This window comes from Meriones unguiculatus, chromosome 17 (assembly GCF_030254825.1).
Source record: "Meriones unguiculatus strain TT.TT164.6M chromosome 17, Bangor_MerUng_6.1, whole genome shotgun sequence".
Lineage (NCBI taxonomy): Eukaryota > Metazoa > Chordata > Mammalia > Rodentia > Muridae > Meriones > Meriones unguiculatus.
Genome location: NC_083364.1, coordinates 70,414,740 through 70,441,588, shown reverse-complemented (window position 1 = coordinate 70,441,588; position 26,849 = coordinate 70,414,740).

The window sequence follows — 26,849 nt, the reverse complement described above, 5'->3', positions numbered from 1 at the left end:
GATGAATTTTTCTATACGTTCCCCACAACAAATACGCAGAAGACCTGGTGCGGACTCATGCAGGCCCCGTGTTTATCACTTCAGTCTTTTGCCTGTCCTTAATAATGCTGTTGTGTTGCCTTGACCAGCCTCAATAGAAGGACATTTTCCTTGTCTTATTGTACTTTTTTTGTCCTGCTTGACTGTTGTCTCTCTCTATTTATTAAATTATTTATTATAATTTATTTACTTTGTATCCCTGCTATGGCGGCCTCCCTCGTCTCCTCCTAATTCCTCCCACCATCCCTCTTCTCCTCCTATGACCCTCCCTTAGTCTGCTAATAGGGGATGATTCTCTCCCCTGCTATCTGACCCTAAACTATCAGGTATCATCAAGGCTGGCTGTATCATCTTTCTCTGTGGCTTGGCAAGGCACAACTAAGGAGGGGGAGGAATCAGAAAGCCAGTCACTGAGTTCAAGCCAGAGAAAGCCGGTGCTCCCCTTACTAGGACCCTCACTTGGAGATTGATTCTATGGGCTACATGTGAGCAGGCTCTTGTCTCTTGAAAGCCTGCTCTTTTCTGAAGAGGAAACAGGAAGAATGCATCTGGAGGAGAGTACAGAAAAAATAGTTTTCATTAATTTTCTCTTTTCAATCATATGTAATTTTTGAAATTTACAGTAGGATCCTTGAAAAATCCATTATATTGGTAATCCTCTTGAATCCCCCCCCCCAAAAAAAAGACTATAGCATCTCCTCGTGTTTTTAATTCTCAAGTCTGATAACTCTACATGCTCTCTTATATGACAGATTTTGCCCTTAAACTTATAGCAGTTACAAAATTTTTCAGATTAGTTATCAGGGTTGAAATCATCAGTATCGTGAGATTGATACTGACTGAAGTTTTGTTTTTTGTTTTTTGTTTTTTTTTTTTTTTTTCAATGCAGTTTATTCAGAAACCTTGAACAATCCTCGGACCCTGGGGAAAGCCAGCCCACAGCTTAAATAGCCTCTGGGTAGCCAACCCCAGCGTGCCACGTGGGCAATGCAGATAGGTCCACATACATGGAAGCAAGCCAGATCCTCAGCCTTAGCCAAATGTGGAATTGTTCGTGACAGAGAGCACTCACCATCGGGAAGGTGAAACCAGCTCCATCTTTAAGGCATAGCATTCCGCAGCTCTCTACAGTTCCCCCTTTTTGTTTTAGATGCATCAGGCAAGAGTAGAGGTCTGATCTCTGATATTAGAAATAAATTGGGACTTTGTACCGATGTTCGTTTGGGTGTCATCCACCCAAAGAGCATCAGACCGGTCCTTTTTCAAAATTGTCAGATAGCAGTGAGTTTGACCCATTAATTCAAAAGAACATAATCAATGTGAATGTACTCGTAAGGTTTTAAGGTTAAATACAGAATATCTAAACTTTTCTAATGCAGTACAAGTTGTTCATTATCACTCAGTAAAGACAAACTAGTGGAGTAACTTCTGTGGTTCTGCTTTATTAACTTGAAAACTGCCTTCTAATTTATATAAGCTTATTTATTGCTGTACATGAAAATATTATTTGTAACTTTTATTCTACTTTTGCAATGTACATTGAGTGTATATATTAACGTACCATAATGAAGTACACCATTATGTACGTAGAATACACACTAAAGTTAAAAAAAAAAGTTGAAAAATATTGGTGACACACTGCTTTTCTACTTGCCTTTGGACAAGTACCTTAGGATTTCCATAACGAGCAAGGGTAATTTTCTCTTCCACAAAGCTAAATGGATAGTACAATAAAAAAAATTCTTAGATCTGTATAGTTCTGTGTTTATACAAATGGATCTCTGATACTGTTTTGTTTCCTAACTCATGTTATCAATTAACTTGAATGTGACTATGTGGCCAAAGGCAAGCTAAGCCAGACTAATAACAAACTGTCTGTTTCTAGCTATTACCTAGGAAGGTAAGCAATGCATCATATGGCAAACATCTCCTTGTCATCATTGTGATTAGGAAATAACACTAAATTATCATTATTTCTTTCTCCTCTGAATCTTTACAATATCCCTAAGAAAACTCAGAGTTTGTTTAAAATCAAAGTCAACTCTTCAATTATGATGTATTACTGAATACAAAATACTCTCCAACAAGCCCAGTATATAGTAGATAAAAGGATAAGATGAAGAAGGGCCTGAAATTGTAAAATGATTCTCTAAATAAACCTTAGGCATATAAGTGAAACAGTAACTCCAGAATTAAGGATACAAAATGTTGCAGAATATAGTTCTCACCAAAGAAGCACTTTATGGATTTGAATTTAAGTATAATGTAAAATTTCTATGTGATCTGTAAGAAATAACCAATAATAAAAATGTACTAACCAAAATCCCATTTATTTTAGTAAGTTTAAAATCTAACTTTAAATAACTTCCGTGAATATAAATGTATGTTAAACATGTGTGTGCATAATCTCATTTCATCAAAATAGATTCAGCCGTGGCGCGCTGTGGATGGTTGTGGTCCCAGTCATAGCCCATAGGATTGGCAGTCTATGACATCAGTGTCTTATAGGTACAAGGTTTTCTTCTCTGTTTTATCAATGAGCTCTAGGCTTCTTTGCAGGTCAGACCACAGGAAAAGGCTAACAGTGAGCTGCTGCCAAGAATACAAACACACACAAAAAAAACCACTCACTCTGGTATTTAAAGGACCCAAGAGCTGGAGGTAGAGAGTGTCCCTGCCTCTTCTAAGTGGCATATACAAAGAGACATCTGATTTAACAGTTCTGACAGTCCACAGGAAACTCACTCCAGACAGAAACCAAATGTGAAGAAGAAAAAAGAAAGAAAGAAAGAAAAACTCAGCATTTCTCAAAGTATGAAGTCTGAGTTTCCCCTGATGAATAAATATTGTGTCATTTTATTTAAGTCATACTTTATTTAATTTACCAAAATAGGATGCATTTTTTTTTTGTGGCATTTCACAAGAATATGTTCCCTGATGTAGTAACAGCGTTATTCTTGTAGAAAACATATAGTGATATCTGAAAGGGATCGAAAGGATAATGAGAAGGCTGCCATGGAAAGTGTGAGCCTTGGCATAGGGGAAGCTTATATCTTAATGTGCCCAGCTATTTGTGGGAGATGAGAACTTAGAAAATATTTATTAACTTCCTAATACTCAGTTGCTATATCTACAAAACATAGGAAGTACATGCTCAAATGAGTATATACTGTGTATATTTCTTCCTTTCTTAATAATTTTATAAATATTAATGAGCCAACAAAAACCATAATTTCAGTTAGGAATTCATAATCATCACAGAAACAGTTAACCTATTCATAAGTCAATACCTGTATTTTTTTACTTTGTTTTTAATCTTATAAACTCACCCTAGGGATTCCTGTACTTATTCCAGCACTCCACATACCACTAAATTACATCAACAGTCCTCTCCTTACTATTTAATTTGTGGCAATAAAGGGCCTTTGGGGAAATTGTTCAGAGTATGGGAGGTTAAGTGAAGAAGGATATGGCTTCTGGTGGTATGGGGTATCATCATCCATAATAAGGTGAAACTTTCTGGTGGTGAAACTGTTTTCCAGAAATTGTGGGATATTTACACAATGGAATACTACTCAGCAATTAAAAACAAGAAAAATCATGAAATTTGCAAACAAATGGTGGGAACTAGAACAGATTATCCAGAGTGAGGAATACCAGAAGCAGAAAGACACACATGGTATATACTCACTTATAAGTAGATATTAGACATATCATATAGGATAAACATACTATTATCTGTTCCCCTAAAGAAGATAAGCAAGAAGGAGGTCCCTGGGTAAGATGATCAATCCCAACTCAGAAAGGCAAATGGGATGGACATCCAAAGAGAGAGAAAACAGGGAACAGGACAGGAGTCTACCACAGAGGGCCTCTGAAAGACTACCCAGCAGGGTATCGAAGCAGGTGCTAAGACTCATAGGCAAACTTTGGGCAGAGTGCAGGGAATCTTATGAAAGAAGGGAGAGGTGAAAGACCTGGAAGGAACAGGAGCTCCACACAAAGAGCAACAGAAAAAAAATATCTGAGCACAGGGGTCTTTTCTGAGACTGGTACTCCAACCAAGGACCATGCATGGAGATAACCTAGGACCCCTGCATAGATGTAGCCTGGGGCAGCTCAGTCTCCAAGTGGGTACCCTAGTAAGGAGAACAGGGGCTGTCTCTGATATGAACTCAGTGGCTGGTGCTTTGACTACTTTCCCCTGAGAGGGAAGCAGCCTTACCCGGTAACAGAGGAAGACAATGCAGCCAGACCTGATGAGACCTGATAGGCTAGGGTCAGATGGAAGGGGAGGAGGTCCTCCTCTATCAGTGGACTGGGGTAGGGGCAAGGGAGGAGAAGAGACAGTGAGGCTGGGATTGTGACTGGATGAGGGAGGGGCAACAGCTGGCATACAAAGTGAATAAATTGTAATTAATAAAAAGTAAATTAAAAAATTATTGTTTCACCAATATCAGGGGTTTGTCACATTGTGCTATTGACAGAATTGTAGTTTGATTTATTGTTGTATTAGATCTGTGTTGAATAGACATTTGTTTATAACTCCCCAGGGAAGTGCAGACCATACAGTTTCCTGCAGGGCTTGAGGCTCCTTAGACTTCATCCTGTAGTCCAGGCTGAAATTCAGTGTATGAACTGATTCTCAACTTTCTGAGTGGCTGAAATTGCATGTCTGTGAAACCAGCCTTTTTAACACTTAATAAGAGCTCACTATTCAAAACAGTTAAAGTAATATAACTTTTAAAGAAACAGTGGTGTCCAACTCTGCCGCAAAACCTTCTACCTACAGTTTGTCCTGCCAGCATTAAATGCTAGGGTAAAGGCGGCACAGAATTTGTGGGCGTGGCTAAGCAATGACTGATCCAGCTTGAGACCAACGCTGTGAGAGGGATCCCAACACTGACACTACCTGAAGACATGAAGGAAGACGATCAAGAGGCAGAATAGCCCAGAGACTTAGGGCAGAACCAAACGCAACTGGAAAGAAAAAAGAAAAAAAAAAAAAAAAAAAAACAACAATAACAACAAAAAACAAGGTAAATCAAATGACACTAAGTGATATTCCTCTATACTCATATACTGGTGCCTAAACCAATTGTTATCAGAGAAGCTTCATCCAGTAACTGATGAAAAAAAAAGATCAGAGATACATAGCCAAATTTTTAGGTAGAGCTTAAAGAATTGTGTTTAAGAGTGGGATGAAGGATTTTAGGAGCCAGAGGGGTCAATGACACCACAAGAAAACCAAAAGATGCAAAAAACCTGCACTCAGGGGCTCACTGAGATTGAACCCACAACCAGGGAGCCATCATGATCTAACCTAGGCCCCTAGATACAGGTTATAGTTGTGTAGCTTGGTCTTTTTGTGGGCTTCCTAACAGGAGTAGGAAGAGTGATGTTTCTGAAGCCTTTCGCTGCTTTGGGGACACTTTTTCTCTTAACAGGTTTGCCCCATCAAGTCTTAAATTTAGGAGAGGTGCCTAATTCTATTGCAATTTGATGTCATGTGTTCTTGATATCCTCTGAAGGCTGAGCGTTTTAGAAAAGGAAATGGAGGAGAAATAGACTGAAAAAGAGAAGATGTGGAGCGAGCTGGGAGAAGAGGAAGGAAAAACGGCTGTCTGGACGTAATATATGAGAGAATAAATAAACAACAGCAACAGCAATAATATTAAAATAAACACTGGTGTCAGTTAGAGATTTAGATAAAATTTTAAGTATTACTGTCATCAGGAATATAACACCACAAAAAATCATATTGTTTGATTAATTATTCAAACCTCTGTCTCAACAGGAACTTCTTGTAACGTTCTATACATCTGTCCAGTATAATAAGGGATGAACAGTCATCTCAGACAGAAGGCAAATCCGTGTATAATTCCATAGAACTGTTCTCTTTAGTTTTGCTTTACATTTTCAGAAGAATTTTGGATTTTAGACAAACACTTTAAATATTATTGACTTGTGTCCTCAATTCTCTTTTTAGTACTTACTTTAAGGAAATACTAATATTTGAAGATGAGAGTATATTGTTAAGTCAAAATGCTTAAAATCCCATTATTTTAAAAAAGTCATTAATAATATAAAATTATTTACAACTATCACAAATATATCTTGTGAATTTATGTACCATTATATTATAAATAATATAAATTAAATAATTAGTTATTACTTAGGAAAGACAAAATTTAGAAGCATATTCTCAAATGTGAGTTTATTTATGACAAGTCATCAAAGAAGTATCTCTTTTGTTTAAATTTAAATTTTTACTTTTTTATATTAATTACAGTTCATTCACATTTTATCCCAGCTGTATCCCTCATTCCCTCTCAATTCCATCCTCCTTCCCTCATCTTCTCCTATACCCCTACCCAAGTCCACTGATAGGAGAGATCCTCCTCCCATTCCATTTGACCCTAGTCTATCAGCTCTCATCAGGACTGGCTGTATTGTCTTCCTCTGTGGCCTGGTAAGGCTGCTCCCACATCAAGAGGAGGTGATCAAAGAGCCAGCCACTGACTTCAAGTCAGAGACAGTCCCTGTTCCCCTTACTCTAGGGCACCCACTTGGAGACTGAGCTGCCATGGGCTATGTCTGTGCAGGGGTTCTCGGTTATCTCCATGAATGGTCCTTGGTTGGAATAGCAGTCTTAGAAAATACTCGTAGGCCCATATTTCTGGTTCTTCCTGTGGAGCACCGGTTCCCTCCAGGTCTTTCATGTTTCCCTTCTTTCATAAGATTCTCTGCACTCTGCTCAAAGTTTGGCTATGAGTCTCAGCATCTGCTTTGATTCCCTGTTGAGTAGGGTCTTTCAGAGGCCCTCTATGGTAGGATCCTGTTCTGTTTCATGTTTTCTCCCTCTTCCGATATACTCACTTATAAGTGGATATTAGACATTTAATATAGGGTAAACATATTGAAATCTATATACCTAAATAAGTTAAGCAAGAAAAATGATCCTGGATAAGATAATCAATCCTCACTCAGAAAGAAATACCTCTTTACCACAAATGAAGACTGTCACAGAAAACCACAACCTGAGCCAAGGGAATTAGTTATTGTGAGGATCTGATTCCCAATAGATACAGCAATATCACAGATACTAAAACAGTGGCACAAGAATATTGTAATCTGTGGCCTATTTGTCAATCACCTTTATTATGCTAAAGTATGTCCTTATATCTTAGGCTCTCCAATCTCATCATAAAGAGATGCTGGATTTTTCCAAAGGCCTTTCCAGCATCTAACTAGATAATCATAGTTTTCCTTTTCATATATTTACATAGTGGAATGCATTTATCGAATTATATATATGTAAAAAATCCTACATATCTGGAAATAAAGACAACTTGATCATGGTGAAACACTTTGATGTGTTTTTAATTGATTTGAAAAAATTTACAGAGAAGTTTACATCTAGGTCTATAAGAGAATTTGATTTATAATTTTCATTTGGGGAATTCTTTTTATGGATTTGTTATCTGGTAAATATTATTTCATAGAAGAATTATATTTTACAGAATAATTCGTATAGTATTGACATTAACTCTTATCTGAAGCTTCTGTCGATTTCTTCACTGAATTTATCTAGCCTGAAGATTTTATTGCTTAGGGAGATTTTTAATTACTGCTTCCTTTTTACTTCTGGCAATTGATATATTGAAATTGTTTATTGCATCTTGACTTGAATTAGATACATAATATATGTCAAGAAATTTATCCATTTTTTTCAGTTTTGTGCAAAACAGATTTGTAGAATAAGTCCTTAGGATTCTGTGAATTTCTTTGATGTCTGTTCTAATAGCCCCTCTTTCGTTGCAGACTTTATTAATTTGAATCACCCCTCTGGCTAATCTGGAGAAGGCTATTAGTTTTGTATAATTTCACAAAAATAAAAAAAAAAAACTACTCATTTCATTGATCATTTATATTTTGTTCTGTTTGTTTCTGTTTTGTTGATTTTAGCCCTGAGTCAAATAATTTCCACGTAATATTTTTGTGTATCATTTTCTTTTTTCTACAAATTTCAAGTAATAAGTACATTATTAATATGATGTGTGCGTGTTATTGTTTATATTGTGGCTGGTTTATTTATTTTTGGTCAAACTGGTTTCTAAAGAGAGAAAGAAAGGTCTTGCAGTTGTTTGGATAGAGAAGTGGCAAAGATTAGAATGTACTTGGAGGGGAAATTTTTTAGAAGAATGTTTTTAAAAAGCTTTTTTTTTTTCATCTAAAAAAATCTCTCCAGTGTTTTGATGTTGACTTTTTGAGTTATGAATTTGTCTCTTAAAACTGCCTTCATTGTGTCTCACAGGTTTGGGTATATTGTGTTTTCATTTTTGTTCAATTCTAAAATGTTTTTAATTCCCTTCTTGAGTTCTCTCCTGACCCAATTTTCATTCAGTAGAGAGTTGTTCATCTTCCATGAGATTATAAACTTTCAGTCATTTTTATTGTTATTGAAATCCAGCTTTAATCTATTGTGGTCAGATATGATGCTGGATGTTATTTCAATTTTCTTATATCTGTTGAGATTTGCTTTTTTTCCTGACATGCTGTCAATTTTTTTTGAAAGTCCCATTGTCTGCTGAGGAAAAAGTATCTTCTTTAGTGTTCTGTGAAATATTCAGTATCTATATAACTTGTCCATTTCATACATGATGTCACATAACTCTAGAGTTTCTGTTTTATTTTTCTCCACATGATCTATCTAATGATAACTGGAGTACTAAGAGCAACTTCTAAGGCATGTGTGAGGGCAAATATGGTATTTTATCTTTAGTCCTGTTTAATTCATAAATGTTAATATTTGTAACATGTTCTTGATGTACTTTTTATTTAATGATTATGTAGTTAGTATCCTTCCATATCTCTTTTGACTAATTTTTAAAGGATTTTTTTTATCAAATATTAAAATAACTACACCCTTACATCTTGCTTCCATTTGCCCAGAATATCTTTTTTCTAACCTTTTCCCCCAAATCTAAGTCTAGTTTTGGTGGTGAGGTATGTTTCTTGGATACAGCAAAGAGATAGACTATGCTTTCTAATCTAATATGTTCTATGTGTTTTTAGCTGAGAATCGAGATGATTAATATTGAGTGTTGTTAATGAGCATTAATTAATTCATGGTATAGTATTGCTGTGGTTTGTGCCACATCCTTTTTTTACTAACAGTTCTGGGATTGTATATTCCTTGAGTCTTACTAGGTGTAGTTAAGCTCTTTAGAATGAAATTTTCCTTCTAGTGCCTTATGTAAAAGCTGAGTTCATAGATATAACATATTGAAGTTTGGTTTTATTGTGGAATCTTTTTCTTTATCTGTCAACAGTAATTAATATTTTTGTTGTATACAGTAGTGTATGCTGGCATTTATGGTCTCCTCTGGTTGTGAAATAAATAACCTAATATTCTGGCTTTCAGTCTCTATTAAGCAAGAAGGAGGACCTTGGGTAAGATGCTCCGTCCTCATTCAGAAAGGCAAATGGGATAGACATCCAAAGAGAGAGAAAACAGGGAACAGGACAGGAGCCTACCACAGAGGGCCTCTGAAAGTCTCTACCCAGCAGGGTATTGAAGCAGTTACTGAGACTCATAGCCAAATTTTGGGCAGAGTGCAGGGAATCTTATAAAGAAGAGGGAGATGAAAGACCCTGGAGGAGACAAGAGCTCCACAAGGAGAGCAACAAAACAATAGTTCTGTGCACTGGGGTCTTTTCTAAGACTGATATTCTAACCAAGACCATTCATGGAGATAACCTAGAACCCCTGAACAGATGTAACCCAGGGCACCTCAGTCTCCAAGTGGGTACCCTAGTAAGGAGAACAGGGGCTGTCTCTGATATGAACTCAGTGGCTGGCTCTTTGACCACCTCCCCCTGAGGTGGGGAGGCAGCCTTACCAGGCCACAGAGGAAGACAATTCAGCCATTCCTGATGAGACCTGGTAAGCTAGAGTCAGATGGTAGGGGAGCAAGACCTCCCCTATGAGTGACTTGGGGAGGGAAGTGGGAGAAGAAGGAGGAAGGGTAGGGATGAGAAGGGACGAAGAAGGGGACTACAACTGGAGTAAAAAGTGAATAAATTCTAATAAATAACAAATTAAATAAAAAGAAAACATAAATTAAACTGAAACAAGAAGAAAAATGAAGATTATTCAAAACTCTGACTTTATATTTGACTTGGACTTTTTATCTTGGAGCTTTTAATATCATTTTTTCCTTGTATAAATATAGTGTTTTTTATTACTATTTGTCATTAGAGATTTCTCTTTTTTTTTTTTTTTTTGATTTGTGTCTCTTTATTTAGAGGGAAGAAATTTTCTTTTATGATTTGTTAAAAATATTTTACTCAGGCCTGAGTTTCTTTACTTTTTTTAATAAATATTAAGTATAGTCTTGATATTTTCATAGTGTCCCAGAGTAACTGGAAGCTTTGTACCTTGGTGTTTTAAGATTTAATTTTTTTCTGTGAATGTACTATCCATTTCTTCTACACTGTCAATAAGGATTGAAATTCTTTCTTCGGCATGTTATAAAATGTTGGTGGGGCTAAACTTTGAGGTTATTCAATGGCATCCTAAGATTTGTCTTTCAGTTTGGTTTTCTTTAGTACTATGTATGATTATTTCTACATTTACGTTTTTAATTAAATATTTATTTTTTGTATTAATTACAATTTATTCTCTTTGTATCCTAGCTGTAGCCTCCTCCCTCAATCCCTACTAATCCTGCTTGTTCTCATTATTTAATTCACCCATTTGGTGTTCATGGATTTTGTTAAGCTATTTATCCATATAATTTTTAATATCCTTATACTTTTTTATAATTGTTATTTTGGAGGATTTTTTTTTTTTGTGCTACAGTTAAATTACTTTTCCTGGGGACTGTTACAATCATATCAGTTCATCAGTTGATGGACAGCTAGATTGTTTTAATTTTTCCCTGCTCCCAAAATGTCATTATTACCCTGCTTGAACCAGTGATAGAATGTTTCTCTTATGGTTACAATTCTTAGAGCATTTGAGAAAATTAAGAAGACTCTATTTTTTTCCCCAGGTGCAAACATTTACGTTTATTATAAAATTCATGAGCTGTTTCTTCCATTCACATTTTTAAAGCATATACTGATAAAGGAGTTTTTTATACTTTAGGCTGATAGTTCATCATTATGACAAATGCCTGAAATACCATCTTAAAAGGTGAAATTTATTTTCAGAGACTATTCCTTACCTATGACAGCTGAGAAAGTTGGCTAAAGGGTCATGTATTGAAGTGAAAGTGTCTGGTTTCTTTTGCAACTCATTTCTGTCATGCGCATATATTTTTGTTTAGATTTTAAGTGTGCGATGTGGGAATGTACCGCTTTCCCAGTGGAAAACAGGCCTGTGAAAAAGTGAGTGATGTTTGTCAGCTGGAAACTACTTTGTACAAGGGGTGTGGTTTTCGCCAGTTGGAAAACATCCTCGTGTGGACTCTCAAAAGGGCGAAATAGAAAAGCACAGACAGTGGGACAAGACTTTTTACATTACTGTCCTTTGAAAGAGTTAACATGGCTTTGCTGGTTTTCACAGACAAAAAATATTCAGAGTACATTTTTGTGCTGCGTTGGCAGAGTTTTGCCTCTTGCAGACTAATGCCATTTTGGAGGAGTATTGTCACTTTTGCTGTGTGGTACCACCTCTGTTGCTGTTGCTGTTGCTTGCTGTTTGCCACTGCTGCTATGGTTTGATGCTTTGCTGTTTGACTGGACCGCCGGTATACTGACAACTGACATTGGTATTTCCCCAACAACCCCAGTCAGCAGGAAGTGGCTAAAAGTTTCTACAGCCACATTCCCTGCCTATCTCCTAGCTAAGAAGGGAGGTAAAGACATTTAAGAACCATAAATAAAGTAGGTGTTTGAAAAATCTAAGGCTATAATGTATCAAGTTACTGAATAAAAAATATGCTTACAGTGATGTACTTATAAATATATTTCTCATCTGAAGATTTTTATAATCTCTCAGCGGTACGATACGATGCATAGCCCATGAAGAAGATAGTACTGTGAGAACCAACAAGAAATGTGGACACTAATCCTAAGAGTTAATGAATCAGGAGCAGGTCTTGCTCAGAGTACTTCATGAATCCATAAAATGTAGTCAATACAAGAATTATTTCCAGCAGTCAGAAGTCGTGATTTTTATTAGTCAGTTGTCAACAAGTACAATCAAGGCAAGTATGAATGAGCAGAAGTAAGTCAAAGATAGTCAGTGCTAGAGAAAAGGTGACACTGAGTGATAAAGAAATTTGAAAAGCTCAAGTTTGCAAAATACATATATAAGAGTCGCAGACACAAAATAGAAAATATTATGTAAAATAGTTGTTAAGGATGAATTACTGCTTAGTGGTATATTACTGATCAGCTACTTAGTATATTCAAATCTCTTGTTTCAGGCCAAACTGATGAAAAAACAACACCAAAGAGCAAAAATAGTTCAGCAGACACCAAAAACTAGATAAAATATCCTATAAGGATATGACTGCTATAAAAATATAAAATGTAAAAGTTTTTTATCCGTTTAAAAGATATCATTAACTGAAATACAGAATATCTCCACCAATATGTTCATGGATGCATAAATCCAGTGATTAAGTTTTGGTCAAATCACTTCTCAGTGCTGAGATGCCCATCAAGAAACTGAATACCAAGCCACTGAGCATATAACCTATTCCTGAAATATATGGTTTCTATGAACAATACTTGATACTAGTACTAATTGAAGTTTTACTATGATTTTGTTTTATCTAATATATTAGATTTAATTATTATCCTATAAGGTTATTTTAATTAATTTGAATATGATTTACTCTTGCTTATAAACAATATTTACATTTTAAATGAATGCGAAGAATTGCAATTATAGGTGTATTTTCCTATAATGTTTCTAAAACTCACTATTATAGTAATTTATAATGCAATTAGGGAGTGTGGACTTTTACATTCATTCTTTATTTTCATCTCATGTGCTTCTTCTGAAATTAAGTTATTAAACAGCACTTGCCTCTTTTTTAAGTTTGTACACTGAATCTCAGGCAGGCTCCAGCAAAATGGAGAGGCTAATAACCATGGCATGTTTTCAGGACCTTTGAGAATATCTGAACTCATCATCCCTACGTAATATGTTCTTCATAATTAATAGAGGACAAAAGAGCAGCTTGAAATGTAAAGTTCCCTGTGGGTTAGGTACCCTTTCCTATAAGGTGTTCTGCACACCAAATTGAAGCACAAGCAATTAAATTCCTTACCTCAGTGTAGCAAAGTCACAAATAACTAGGAAAAGTCAGATTTTTTTTCTGCTTTACCTGCAGAAACCCGATACTGTGTGACATCTCTGAAAGATTTTTCCACTCCAAATTTTATTTTCTTAATAAGCAAAAAAGAAATCTAATTTTAATAATCCATTCTCTGGCTTTGAAAGCATAAGTGAATAAAGAGATTATTTAGTGACTTCATCAATATTAAGTGCTTTATTATATTTTTGTAGTAAGCTTATCACAATATTAAGTGTATCTTTCTCCTAAAGTTTTTTTTTCCTCCAAAATATGCCTATGTCAAGACAGGCAAGCATTATTTTAAATCCTGTGTACATTTTATATGTTTATTCATTTTAAATATTTATATGGGAATTCTTATTGCAATTTTTCTTTATGTCCCTTTATGATAAACATAAACCAACATGCATCAATAGAATGAAAGAAAAACTAATATATGCATCATTTTAAGTATGCAGTAGCAGATTAGCTGTGATTTGCTTGTAGCTGTCAATCAAGTGCTTGATTTGTAAAAACTCAATATCACTGCTGTAAATGAAAAGACATAATTGCTTTTCTAAATTAAAAAGATATTTGCAAGCCAAAATCTGAATCAAAGAGACTTCATTTATTGGAAAGCCTCAACATTCCTAAACTTCACACCAGTTGTTTTTATTGTTTACATTATAATTTACATTTGACAGTTAAAGTGCAGCTTAAATATCTGCTATTGTACATAGTATCACTTACTCTAAAATGTTTCACATTGATCTTATAATAATATTGATTACATTATACAGAGGTTTTACAAATCTACCTGTTTGTTTTTTTGTTTGTTTTTGTTTTTTTTTTTACCAAATCCTGAATTACTCATTTCTCCAATCACAGTTCACCACTATATCCTTTTGTTTTTTTCTTACTCCCTCTGAGCATAGAATGTGCATCACTCACAAAGAAGAAAATCATCAGCTTCAAAAATCATCAAATATGTAGACAAAATCTAAAAATAAGTAGTAATTATGATTATTAATTAGTAGTTACCAACATCACTTTTCTTATGATGTACTGTGATAAAATACAGATATTTAAGATTTTTAAAATCATAAATTCAACTAAAATTTATAGTGTTTTTCATAGGTATATTGAATTATGTGAAAAGTTACAGGCTAAAAGCAATAATAAGCTTTCCACAGGTTCAAAGAGTTGGAACTCACATATGCTGTGACATAGTGATACTGACCCTATTTGTTTTATGCCATAACATGGAAGTAGGCAATCGTCAGTCCTCATTTGAAACTCAGCCATTACTTAGAAACTTTACATCTGACGTAGAAATCTTGCATACATGCTTAGAAAGTGGTAGTGGTATTTTTCGAAAGCCTCTCTCCTCAACATATATATGTCTCTCACTCTTAAAATGGCTACTGATTATTACTACAGGAAGTGATAGGCAAAAGGCAGCAAATCAGAAGCTACAATTTCTTCCGAGCTATCATTTGAAGTCACAATCAGTTACTCCCACAGGATCATTGCAGAAACTACATTGGATGGATATCATTAACTGTGCTAAAAGTGTAGTGATTTGAAAATGATTGCCCCCACCCCACATTTGAATACTTGGTTCTCCATTGGTGCCAGTATCTGGAAAGGAGGGATGACCTTTTTTTTTTTAAAGTATATTTTTTCTTTTTTTAATTTAATTTAATTTTATTAATTACACTTTATTCATTTTGTATCCCCCAGAAGCCCCTCCCTCCTCCCCTCCCTGTCCCACCCTTCCTCCACCTTCTTCACCCATGCCCCTCCCCAAGTCCACTGATAAGGGAGGTCCTCCTCTCCTTCCTTCTGATCTTAGTCTATCAGATCACATCAGGAGTGTCTGCATTGTCATCTTCTGTGGCCTGGTAAGGCTGCTCCCCAATCAGGGGGAGGTGATCAAAGAGCAGGCCAATCAGATTATGTCAGAGGCAGTCCCTGTTCCCAGTACTATGGAACCCACTTGGACACTGAACTGTCATGGGCTACATCTGTGCAGGGGTTCTAGGTTATCTCCATGCTTGGTACTTGGTACTTGGTTCGAGTATGAGTCTCTGGGAAGACCCCTGTGTTGTGTTCAAATTTTCTAGTTCTGTTGCTCTCCTTGTGGGGTTCCTGTCCTCTCCAGATCTTACTATTTCCCACTTCTATTTTTTTAATTTTTTATTTAACTTTTATTAATTACACTTTATTCATTTTGTATCTCCCCCCACAAGCCCCTCCCTCCTCTCCTCCTGATCCCACCCTCCCTCCCCTTTCTGCATGCATGCCCCTCCCCGGAGCACACATGTCTCTGAGAGAGGGCTTCAAAGTTTCAAAAAATCCATGGACTCCCTGTTAACTCTCTCGGGCTTGTACAGAATGTAAGGTTGAAGCTACTGTTTCAGCATCAGGCGTGTCTTTCTTATGTCATTCTCCATGTCATGATCACCATGGTCTTGACTTACCCTTTGGAACTGTAAGCCCCAAATCAATGTTTGTTTTTTTTTAAGTAAGTTATCTTAGTCATGGTATTCACAGTAACAGAAAAGTAACTAATAGAGAGAGCATGAAAATCCTGTGAATAAAAAAAAAATTACTTTTGCCTTGGGGACTGAAACCAAAAAATCCAAGCCTGTCCACTTTCCCAGTAGAAATGAAACCTAACCTGGGCTTATATAAGTGCTATTGGTATTTCAGCCATACCACTGTGTATAGCATTCTTAAGTCTTTTAAACCCAATGTGAATTGTTCAAGCTGATGGAATATTTAAAATATAGTAAAATAGAACTATAAAATTCATAGTTCATAATCAAATCACAACTTTATTTTAATTTTTTGTTGATACTTTAAAGTTGACCATATATATATATATATGAAACTTATTAATCTTTCTTTTGCTAAAATTTTAATCACTTTTTTTTCTAATAACACAAATTTCTTTTAGCTTCAATAGCAAAAGTGATTTTTTTTTTTCTTTCCTGGATCCTGATAAGCTCAGGAACTCTGAGACATCAGTGGTGAGCAACATAAGGAATTCACATGTGGTGCTAGAACCATTCTTCGATCTTTTTCGTGTCTCATTGTTAGTTGCTTTTAACAACTATTTAAAGTTAGCCCAGAGTAAAAAGGAAAAAGAAAAAAAAAGAGAAGAGTTGGGGGGCATACAAATTATGGCTTGTAAATTTAAAGATCGTAGATAGGAAATAAATAGCAGAGTGGCTCTATAGAGAGGGAATAAGGGGAAAGAGCTCTCATTCTCATTGAAACAAGAAGAATTTAAACAGAAAAACAAAACAACAACAACAAAACCAAAGGTTTATCTAATCTTCAAAATTTACTGCATCTGCCAGCTAGAGCTTGTACCACAAGGTTCTTTGTGTATCTATGTGGAGCCAATTGTGCAAACAGATAAAGACACGCACAAATATTGGCAGGCTTGATACAGTAAAGACCAAGATGACAATCTATATAAAGCTTAAAGTTAAATATTTGATGTAAACAGAGATATATTCCCCAGATAGTTTATAGAAAAATTCCAGTTTTTTTAATTAAGTCTAGCTACATGAATTAATGATGCCTTTATCAGTCAACTTAAAAGTTTTGTTTCTCCCCATGATTTTTCTAATTTCTATTGTGTCTTTTACAATGACTCTAGAATTCACAGGATATTTTTTCAGGCTAACACTATACAAATTATTTCAGTACTGTTTTAATTATTACTAATCCATGAATATATGATAAAAGTCGTATCATATAAAATTAGTATACAAGAAAAAAATTAGAAAAACAATCAACGGTGACATATGTAGATAAAAACCACTTTTATTTTCAATTTACAGTTCAAAATCCAGTGTGCTGAGTCAGATGTTCCAATCCAATCAGTAGTAAAAATTTAAAAAACCTTGCAAGAAGTTACTGTCATAAAGATTTGCCCTGATACTTTGAAAATTGGCTTGTCTGTGAACTTCAAAAAATTCCAGATTTTCCACAATTCTTTATTTGAATATCCTGTGTGATCATTTATTCTCTTTTAAAAGTAGAATTCCATCCACCCTAGTGGTGGCACTATCATTTTGTTAAATAGAAATAGTATTTGGCTTTTTGAAATTGTAATATCTATAGGCTCAGATTCGTGCATCATTCAGACTTCATCAAAGAAGTTACTTTGTGTAGTAGACTTTGGTAAAATCAGAGCTCCCAGCTGTCAAAATGCAGAGAATAAGTGTCTTTGAAGTGCTCAAGTACAAATTTCACATTTCTATCACATTCGTTCCCCCCTCTCCTTCATCTCCAAGGCTCAGGACTGTTAGAGAAAACAAGGAGCAAAGATTTTAAGATATGGGGTTCAGGATGTAACAGTGTCTTATAGACATAGCAGAAGTACAGTACTCATGACCTCAGCAGCTAAGGCTTCCTCAACAAGATGAAGTCAGTCAAGACTCCAGCACAGAAACTGGAAAAGCTCATAAGCCGTGGGCCTGGTTGAGGAGCTGTTGAGAGCAGATGCATTCTCAGGGACGGGAGTCTGTTTTCTTTGATGATGTATTTCTATTAAGTCAAAATATGAGTCTACAGAGATCATTGTCATTCAAACTACCACAGTATACAACATTTAGAAAGAAGAGGAAAACATGAAGTTGCAAGCTTTGGAAGCAATGGGAAGCATATGTGTAGGAGGATCATGGAAAGGAGTGGGATGATGAATACAATCAAAATACAATACAATATCAAAATACAATCAAAATTGTATGCAGGTGTGGGAATCTTCAAAAAATTCACATAAAATATTAAAAACATATATTTAATTTCTAATGTTTATATCCTCTTCTTAGATGGTTTCAGAATTTCATGAAAATATAAAGTGTATTTTGATTATGCTTAATGTCCCAATCCCTTCACTATAATTCCTTTCAGATATCATAATTACTTAGAAATATTATAGATATTTGTTTGTGTTTTCCCCAACTAAATACACTCAGCCATGCTGTTATGGGTGTGAATTTGGGCATCCACTGGATTACCGGTAGCCTTAAGGAAACTGATTCTGCCTTTTCAAAAAGCCATATATTACCTCTAGAGCTTTATCCAGAGATGGTATTTGTTAATTTATATTTTTCAGATATTTCACACATGTGTGCACACACACACATGGTGGGGAGGATTAAACACTTAAAATCATGCATATCTTACTTTGTTTCTCTAGAGGACTGTGACTAATACATTAGATATATGGAAAACCAACATCCCATATTGTGGATTTTCATAATGTAAGTTCTATGAAAGAAATCTTTATATATTTAAATTGTTATGAAAAAGGAGCAGAAGCTGAAGATTTTATAAACAAGAGAAATTCATCTCTAATTTTCTTAGGAAGGTAGAAAGTTAAAATCAAGAAATTGTCATAATAGCATTTGGTGGCATATACGTTCTTGTACCTCCATAGATAGATAGATAGATAGATAGATAGATAGATAGATAGATAGATAGATTTATATACATACGTATCATGTATATATACATATTTTTTAGATAGGTTGACAGGCAAACAGGCATCTTTATTTCCTTATTAAAAGATGACAATGTGTTTCAATAAGGCTTTGATTCCATTATCTAATTCTCCCTAAAATCCCCTAATCTTAATTTCATCACTGAGAGTCATAGGATTGCCAGCATATGGAAACATTTGTGACACAGCATGTATATATTATATTTTAATTAAATATTGTCAAATTATTGTGTGTGACTCACTACTAGGTATGTTATATGCTATGCTCTCTTTGAACGAATTACTAAAAAGCATCTGTAATGGCTAAGTTGGTGTTTTAGATTTTCATTCATCAAAGATGAGGGTTGGGAACAAGAGAGAGACAGAGCTACTACAATATATAACCTCCAATTTTTAAAAAGTTCTTCTTCAGTAAGAAGCACTTGATTATCATGTAAGCTTACCACTTCTCTTTGTTAAACAAGAAACGATATGGAAGTGTAACCTACAGCATGCCTTTTATTAATGGGATTTCATGAACACATTTCATCTCAATTTATGTTTTGTGGCATCCAGGGGCTAAGTGCCATCTCAAGCATACCCCGCCATCCCGTAAATTATACAGTACATCATCTCTTAGTAATGTGCACTTTGTTTTTCATGATGATTTCCTTAAGTGCTCCGCTCTGAGATCTCTCAGTCTTGGCCATATGCTTGCCTTTCCTTTTACAGATATAGACATCATTTTCATTCCAAGAGTTTACTTTTTTGTCCACTCTTTTTATGAATCTTGGGTTACTTAAATTTTTTTTAGATTAAGATCTTAATAAAATATTCACAGAAACCAAAGTAATACACATTTTTAATCTTTTACCATTTCTTGCTAAGATTTACTTCAAAAAATTTTCTACGAAAAGATGAAATTTTGACAACTTAAAAAAAAATCTTTATTTATTTATTTATTTATTTTTTGTTCTTCTCAATGCAGTTTATTCAGGAATCTTGAACAATCTTCTGACCCTGGGGAAAGCCAGCCCACAGCTTAAAATAGCCTCTGGGTAGCCAACCCCAGCATGCCTCGTGGGCAATGCAGATAGGTCCACATACAGGGAAGCAAGCCAGATCCTCAGCCTTAGCCAAATGTGGAGTTGTTCGTGACAGAGAGCACTCACCATCGGGAAGGTGGAAGGTGGAAACCAGCTCAAAAAGATCAGAAAGAAGGAGAGGAGGACCTCCCCTATCAGTGGACTTTGGGAGAGGCATGCATGCAGAAAGGGAAGGAGGGTGGGACCAGGAGGGGAGGAGGGAGGGGCTTATGGGGGGATACAAAAGGAATAAAAAGTGTAATTAATAAAAGTTAAATAAAACATTAAAAAATAAATAAATATCTTTAAATGTAGAAACATAGTTGAAGACAATATGTTTCAAATTCTAAGGATGTTGACACATTAAAGTTTGTGTTAGTTTGTTTTCTTTCTGTCTTTTTATCTTAATTTTCAGTATACAAAGACTTGGTACAAACAGAAATGATTTGCACAGTGTAAGAGAAAAATTTAAGAGAAAAAAATCAGGATATTTAGTCCTGCATTGCTATGGACAAGTAAACTATTGTTTCCATATACAACCTAGAGGTATGCATTGACAAATGATCACTTTCATTCCAACATGTCAGCTCCCAGTGCCTAGGGCTTAGACAGCCAGAGATTTCCTCAGGGACAAATATATGCCCTTGTCAATCTTTTGTACTCTTTTTTTTGTAATCTTAATTCTAGGTGTTCATTTCTCTTGACTTAAATATTTGGTTTCACTATTCCAGTCTCCTAACATTCTTCTAAATGTATTTTTAACAGCATAGGGTTTTTACATTTAAAATGTAGTTGAATTGTTTTCAAATATCCAATAGGTTTCAATGTCCATTTTTTTAGATATGGTCTTGCACTGAATTATAGGAAGACCTTATAATGCCACATGTGAGTCTGTAATTTGTTATATATGTGATATCTGAATTTCTTTTAAAATTATTTCTAACAGTAATGGAAAATAAAAAAAATCTTATGAATGTTTACTAAACTGTATGCACATGATTCTATACTTTGGAAAATGAAACATGTAATCATAATTCTTAAGCAATCAAGTATGGATTTGAGAAAAATTGGAAAAACTGTTTAATTAGCAGAGGTCATCTTTGCAAGGGAGTTATTAATGTTTTCAAGTGTAGATATTCTGGAAAACATGACTCTTTAGGGGAAAGATAACTTCTACTTTATGGTTTTAGTTTTATGGCACAATGTTTTAAAATGACATGAAAATGTATTTCTAATTTAAATGCATATGATTGTCACTCAAATTAATATTCATTTTTAATGCTAACTGGTAGATTTAAGATTGTCACTCAAATTAAAATTTGTTGATTAATGCTCATGGGTAGATTTTTATATTTCAAATAAAATTTGGGAATATTGTAACTTATACAGATAACATAATTTATTTAATTTTTTTCAACAAAATAGACTTTTTCTAGAGTGTATTTAATGAGCACATTTTCAAATTTCAAATCATATATTCACGAGGTTGTATTGAAATAGCTGATGTATACTATGGAATGAATACTATCTAGATTAGAATGATTTGAATATTGCATCCATGATTAGCTGGGTACCTATATTATTATAAACATATTTTAATGAAATACTAAAACCAATGCTACCAAGACAAAATAGCACTCTATTTTGCTGTCTGTACTTGCTAATCTTGAACAGGTTTTTTATTTATTTTTATTCATTTTTAACAAGGTAAGTGTTAAGTTGCTAAGCTAAGCATACCTCATCAATATATATGAAGCTACCAAATTTTCTTAATCATCAAATCACCATGAAAGGTTTTCCAAATCCCATATATATATGTGCACCTTAATAAAAAAAATGTATCATTGTTAAAATTGCTTGGTTAGTTAACCTTTAACAGTTGAGTCACAAGGCAAATAGTCATGTTGAATCAGTTAAATGACAATAATCTCTTTGACTTCTCTGGATTATTCTTTGGATTCTCTTTGACTTCTTTTGTTGGTAGATGTGTCTGTGATTTTGTTTGATACTAACAGCCTTTGTTAAACATTATTTGCACTGACATCTCTTTTAAGATGGCATCTCGTCAACAGAGGAAACATCACATCAACCTACACTTCAGTGTGTCACCGGGCGGTTACATGATTGGCTGTTGTTTCATTGGCTGATTTGAGGATAAGGAACAAAGTCCATAGCAGCAGTGTACTAACTTTGAGGCCACTGCGTTTTTTTCCACTTTTTTTTTGGTCATAAAGTCTTAGGCATGGTTATTCCTCCTATATTTTTGCATCAACACTCCCCTTCTATTTCCAAACTTAATTTAAATAATAATACTCTTCCCAAGAGCTATAGAGAATCTAATTTAAAAAACAAACAACAACAACAACAAAAAAAAAACAACAGAAAAACTAAAAACCCAGAATGCCAGTCATGAGAAGTCCCCTTTCAAGTTGTTAGTCAAAGGGGCCTTAGAGATCCATACTGAATCTAAAAATCTAAAAACCTCCTCCATGAGGACGACAGACTTTCACTTTACCAGAAGTAACCCCTTCAACTTCAAGCTGAGATATTTACTGTTGTGATCTCTTGAATGACTTGCCCAGGTAACCATAGTTATTATGTTAAAGAGAACATGGATGCTATCTGAGAACATACTGTTTTATTCTAGTCCTTTCTGCCCTCTGGCTCTAGAGGATCTGACCCCTGCTCAGATGTAGCCAATAGGCAGCTCAGTTTCCATGTGGGGTGCCTAGTAAAGGGAGCAGGGGTTGTCTTTGACATGAACTATAATTTGTTCTTTGATCACTTCCCCTTGGCGGTGAGGCCTAACCAGACCCCAGAGGAGGAAGATGTAGGCAATCCTACTGAGACTTGATAGGCTGGGATCAGATGGTAGGTGAGAAAGTATACCCTTTCTGAGGACTAGGAGAGGGGGATGAGGAAGGCGGTTACAATAGGAATATAAAGTGAATAAATTATTTATTTAAATAAGTAAGTGAGTAAGTGAGATAGATAGATAGATAGATAGATAGATAGATAGATAGATAGATAGATAGATTTAAAAACATTGTTTGCCCCCTTCTCCTCAGTAGTTTTTGAGCTCTGGGGAGAAATGTGGTATAGACATCTCATTTGTGGCTGAGTATTGTACATACACATTTTTCGTAATTTAAATAATTGTGAGTTTTGTATTAATCAATATCCATTGTCCAAAAAAAAAAAAAACCCTCTGATAACTTCTGAGAACCATATTAATCTATTGGGAGAAAGAAATACATTTAGAAGGCAGTTTTATGCTCTATTCATTTAGTAAAATAATACTATTATGTTCACCCCTGAACACTGTGAACTCCCCAACCATGGGTTATGTCTTAGATTTGTTATTCCAGAAATATGTTTCCTTCTATGGAGTAGGCCTTAAATTCAATCAGGAAGCAATGGGTTATACCATAGTAATTGTGCAACTCTTTCACTCATGGGTGCAAATCTTGTTATGACATTATTGCTGTTTACAGGATTCAAAGCCAGATAAGTCTATTCATTACTCATCACCCTAGGGACTTACTAGTATGTACAGAGCTTGACATTCTATGCTCTATGAGAAATTGTGTGTTCTGTCTAGAGCAACAGGGACTTGCCTTGAACACGTTACAATGTGGATATGTAAAAACTTGAGACCAAATGACAAGGTTTTTGAGTAAACAATTTATATGAATATCCCAGTTAATTTTAAGTAAGGGATTATTAAACAGCTCAAAAGCTTTTGGTAACAGTTCTCAGGATGAGCCCTGAGCTCTGTTCAAACAAACCCTGGGAGAACACATGGTCAGCACTTCTTTTATTTCTGAATTTTACAATGCTGTAAAGTTAAAAAGAATTTTTGATTTCAAATTGTTCAAATTATACAATAATTGGAGCCGCAAAGTCTCCAAAGCATCCAAAATCTCTAGGTTTACTCACCCATCTAAAACAGTGCCAGCCTGCAATAGGTTCAGAGTATTGTTTTGTGTTGTTTTGTTTCTAATTCTATGTTTTTAATCAACATAGAATTGCTTTATTTATTTTTTATTTTTTTAAAAAATATGTATTTTTAAATTACTTACAGTTTATTTACTTTGTACCCCAACTGTAGAACCCCCAGACCCCTCCCAATCCCACCGTCCTTCCTTCTTCTCCACCCATGCCCCTACCCCACTGAAAGGGGAAGACCTCCTCCCTTTCCCTCTGACCCTAGCAATTAGGTCTCATCAGGATTGGCTGCACTGTCTTCCTCTGTGACCTGCTTAGGCTGCACCCACTTAGGGGGAGGTGATCAAAGAACAGGCCACTGAGTTCATGTCAGAGACATGGGCTACACCTCTGCAGGGGTTCTAGGTTATCTCCATGAATGGTCCTTGGTTGGAGTATCAGTCTCAGAAAAGACCACTGCGCCCCAGTTCTTCCCCCCCCCCCTCCAGGGCTTCTGTCCCTTCCAGGACTTTTTATCTCCCACTTCTTTCATAAACTTCCGTGCACTCTGACCAAAGTTTGGCTATGAGTCTCAGCCTCTGCTTTGATACCCTGCAGGATACAGTCTTTCAGAGTCCCTCTATTGTCGGCTCCTGTTCTGTTCCCTGTTTTCTCCCTCTTCTGATGTCCATCCCATTTGCCTTTTTGAAAGGATTGATCATCTTACCCAGGATCCTTCTTGCTCAGCTTCTTTGGGTGTACAGATTTTAGTATGTTTATCCTATATTATATGTAAAATATCCACTTATAAGTGACTGTATACCATGTGCGTCTTTCTGTTTCTGGGATTCCTTACTCATTTGTCTGCCAATTTCATGACTTCCTTGTTTTTAATTGCTGAGTATTAGTCCATTGTGGAAATGTACCACAATTTCTGTATGTATGTTGAGGGACATCTAGGTTGTTTCCAGGTTCTGGTTATTAAAAATAAAGCTGCTACGAACATGGTTGAGCCAATGTCCTTGTATACTTGAGCATCTTATATATATTTGCCTAGGAGTGGCACAGCTGGATTGTGAGGAAGCGCTATTTTTAGTTTTCTGAAAAGGGGTCAGACTGATTTCTAAAATGGTTGTACAAGTTTCCATTCCCATCAGCAATGGAGGACGGTTCCCCTTTCTTCACATCCTTTCCAGGATGTGTTGTTACTGGAGTTTTTGATGTTAGCCATTCTGATGGGTGTAAGGTGAAATCTCAGGGTGGTTTTAATTTGCATTTCCCTTATAGCTAAGGATGTTGAGCATTTCTTTGTCTCCCTGCCATTCGATATTCCTCTATTGAGAATTCTCTGTTTAGCTTTGTACCCCGTTTTTAATTGGATTACATGATTTGTTGCTGTTTAATTTCTTGAGATCTTTATATATTCTGGATAGCAGCCCTCTGTCTGATATAAGGTTGGTGAAGATCCTTTCCCAATCAGTAGGCAGTATTTTTGTTTTGACGACAGTGTCCTTTGCTTTACAGAAGCTTTTCAGTTTCATAAAGTCCCATTTATTTGTTGTTGATCTGAGAGCCTGTGCTGTTGGTGTTTTGTTCAAGAAGTTGTCTCCTGTGCCGATGAGTTCAAGGCTCTTTCTTCTAAAAGGTTTAATGTAACTGGTTTTATATTTATGTCTTTGATCCACTTGGACTTTAGTTTTGTGCAGGGTGATAAATATGGATCCATTTGCACATTTCTACATGTAGATATTCAGTTAGACCAGCACCATTTGTTGAAGATGCTGTCTTTTTTCCATTGTATTATTTTGGCATATTTGTAAAAAATCATTTGTCCATAAGGTATAGGTTTATTTCTGGGTCTTCTAATCTATTCCATTGATCCACCAGCCAGTTTCTATGCCAGCACCATGCAGTTTCTACTACTGTTGCTCAATAGTACTGCTTGAGATCAGGTATGGCAGTACCTACAGAAGTTCTTTAATTGCAGAGTATTGTATTAGCAATTCTGGGTTTCTTGTTACTTCATATGAAGTTGAGTATTTTTATTTCAAGTTCTGTAAAGAATTGTGGTTAAGAGTATTCTTAATCACCTAAGCATTGCCCCCATGGGACTTAATGCTGAAAACTTCAGTTTGGCAACAATTTGAAAGTTTCTTTGGAAAAAGTTTAACATTATATCCTATTTTGACCCTGAAACCATTTCACTAATACTCTCTGGAATTAATAATTCACACATGAGCTGAGGTTGTTGTTGTTTTTCTTTTGTTAGAACAGAAACATCTTTCTGTATAAAAGTATAATTAATATTGTTCAGATACATAAGAATTGGTGAAGGCAAGTAAAATCTTCGTACTTTTTACATGGTTGGTGTATTTATATTGTGTTCTAAATCTAATAAAATTAGAGTACATAAAAAAATGTTTGGTTAAATTTACCCTCAGTGACCTTCATAAACTTTTAACCAGTGTTGAAAGAATATCCTCAAAAGAACTGAAATCCTAGGCTCCATATTATTTTCCTGCTAGTTTTTTTTTCTTTTTATCTTTACAAAATTTTAATAACTATTTGCTGAGATTAATAGTATGTAGTGGAATTTTTTTCGCTAACTTTATACACTTTGAATAAGATTATCCTTAGTTTGATCTTGATGGTAATCAAAAGTACGAAAGTCGTTTCTGTGAACTTGAGGGCCACCCTGGACCCAAAAGCAGGGGGAACTGAAGATGCTCACTGGTCCCCAGGACTCTATAAATGTGGTCTTCCAGTCTAACCTTCATCTCTGCACCACACCAAGTACTTGAGCCTCTCTCTCTTCTCTGCCCCCATCTCTAGAGAATCAGGAAGATCTTCTCCTCCAGCCTTTCTCCCAACTCCAGAAGGCATTTTCTGGGAATCCACCAGACTACCTGACAGAAAAGCACGTAGGCCAGCAAAGCAGATAGGCAAGTGTCAGATCCTCACTTTCTTTATGCTCTTTCATATATGATCTTGCAGGCT